Source organism: Pteropus medius, unplaced genomic scaffold, assembly GCF_902729225.1.
Source record: "Pteropus medius unplaced genomic scaffold, Ma_sr-lr_union100, whole genome shotgun sequence".
Lineage (NCBI taxonomy): Eukaryota > Metazoa > Chordata > Mammalia > Chiroptera > Pteropodidae > Pteropus > Pteropus medius.
The window spans coordinates 19,486,083-19,489,033 of record NW_024349802.1 but is presented as its reverse complement, the minus strand read 5'-3'; positions in this window follow the sequence as shown (position 1 = coordinate 19,489,033).

Here is a 2,951-nt window from a genome sequence, read left to right as displayed (position 1 = left end):
AGTCAGAGGTTTTCAAACCTGACCCTTTTCCACTATCCAGTTCACCCTCTCCATCTTGTCAAAAGAATTCTCTTAGCAGATTACTAGATCTGGGGAGGTGTCCTGAAATTAAGCTCTCAGATGATTTTGATGCATCATGTAGATTTTGCAGTCATTGCTCTAAGTCATAAGCCTTCTAGTAATTCATGTCCTATTAGCCCATCGATTTGACAGAACCTCTAAATCGATTTCTGATTTTGGAATCCCATTCTAAGATTGGGTTTCTGGTCTCAACCTAAACTGGCTGGATTGGAGACTGGACCATACACACGCCAATCTCTTTGTTCTGGTAACTGAATCCTGTCACCTGAACTCCCGGCCATTGCTTTGAGTTCTGTTTAACGTAGATGGCAGGGGACAGACAGATGACGCCTCTATGATTCAGGGCAAGATCACTACCTAGAAGACACTTTCCTAGGACTCATTGAGGGATATAATGTTGGGACGCAAGTAAGCCCCCATTCCCTTCACAGAGGAACTCCCTCCCAACTCCTGCTGAAGGGGTGAATGACGGTGGGTATGTTTTAGCATGTGATCCACTGCAGGCCACAGTCAACTGTACAACCTCATGCACACACACAAAGGTAACACAAAGAAAGCCAAGCCATTAATTGGTTAGCAAATAATCAATGCTCTTCTTTGAGAGTTTGAACAAAGAAAAGAGGGTAAAAAAAAAAGAAAGAAAGAAAGAAAGAAAACACTACAATTAGACACTGGTGTATGTTTCAGCTGAAAGGTCACATGGAGTCATAGATGCGATGGTCATTTTCAGACACATTCTTACTAACAAGTTATCTTAGAAAGCTATATTACAGAGAAAAACCAATCAACATTTTTAATGTGATTAATAGAGAGAAAACCAGCCAAAGGAAGAAACTCAAGCCTTAGGACCTTTTCAGTAAAGCACATGCCTTTCTGAAGCAAAGTATATAGTTGTGTTTCATTTTTGTGAAATATCCCTGTAAACTTTCAAAACTCTCATTTACTTGAACCAGCTTGAATGGGTTCATTTCTTTGCAAATAAAAAGATTTGACTACATTGAATTCCCTTAAGTGGTGAACACTGGTCTTATTCTAGCCTGAAGTTGCCTCTTGGGTGTGACGAATTAGACTATTACCCCAACTTAGACCACCCTTTTCCACCAGCCTGGGCCACTTCAGTCCCAACATTCCTCTCAGCTCAGTCAATCTTAATTATGCAAATATTTCTCTTTTTTTCCAGCTTTGTTGAGGTTTAAATGACAAATATAACGGTAATATATTTAAAATTCACAATGTGATGATTTGATATATTTTGATATATGTAAACATGATGAAAGGATTCACGCCATCTAGCTAATTCACACATCCATCACCCCACATATATATCTTTTTTGGGGGGATGGGAATATTTATGTTCTACTCTCAGCAAATTTCAATTATACAAGACAGTATTATGAACTATAGTCGCTATGTAATACATGAGATCCTCAGATCTTATTTATCTTATAATTAAAAGTTTATTCCTTATTTCCTCCAACTCCCAACCCCCAGAAACCACCATTCTACTCTCTGCTACTCTGTTTCTATGTGTTCAACTTTGTTTGTTTGTTTGTTTAGATTATACATATACGTGATACCATGAAGTATTTCTATCTTTCTGGCTTATTTTCCTTTCCATAATGCCTTTCAGATTTATCTGTGTCATCAAAAATGGCAGGATTTCCTTTGTTTTTTTAAGGCTAAATAATATTCTAGTGTATGTAAATATTCTAATCAATTGATATCTCTTTGACAAAGTATTAAATCGGTAGATAGGATATTAAATGAATCTTAGCATCTTAATTGAGAAGTTTCTCCTATGCTTTCTTATAAATCCAGATATGCCCTAATTTGAGGAAATTTATAATAACGAACATGGCAATTTATTATAAATGATGGTAAATTTGCTTTTCCAAAGCAACTCTTCATATTCAGAGTGTTCGCCTTCTACATGTAGGCATGTATTTTAAAGATTAAAAATTACCCAGAAAAATTGAATGGGAGAGGGAGAAAATACAGTAATGCCCACAGAGGGATGTCTTAGTAAACCGTGGTAATCGATAAGAAAGCGGCACTCGATTTGCATAATATATTTCTAGAACATGCTACCTAATGATGGTCAACCCACAGAGCCTATAACTCCTGAGACTCAGAATAAGTTCAGCTGGCTCTAATCTTATTCATACACACTCAAGACAATCCCCAGAAAATGATTTCACAGCATTATTCTTTCCAAGAATCAAGTCTTAACTGCGAGCTGGTTACATTTGTCTCCTCTTCACAACACAGACATCTTAATACCTAATACTTAAGACACAGAGCCCTGGCTGCCGCTATATCTGAATGTACCGATTTCTTTTTTTCCTGAAATGCAAGTGGTATGACTAGGACACTCACTGAATTCTCCACCAGATCAAACCAATGTTTGCTGAGCAACACTGTCCTGACTGTGTCTTGTCTTCTCCAGAATCAGAAAAAAATTTTAAAACATAGTTTATTGGAAGACAGGTGTTAACAGTGTATGTATTTACTCGTTCTATAGGAATTAATGGATTCTAATGCAATTACTCTATTATTAGTGACTATATTTTTGTTAAATTTCTATATGAGAGGTCTATAAATAGTAAATTTTTCAGCATTTGTTATAGCATAGTGGTTGGGGATGTGGCCCCAGAAGTCAGCTGCCTGGGTTTGAATCCTAGCCTTAATATTTACCAGCTATTGTTATTCACGGACATGACATAAACCTTCTAAGGTTTAGTTTCTTCATCTTTAAAATGGAAATGAAATTAGAAATAACCTTACAAGATCACTGTATAAATTAAATGACATAATCCACGTGTGAGGGTTAATTTTATGTGTTCACTTGACTGGGCCATGGTGGTGGGAAC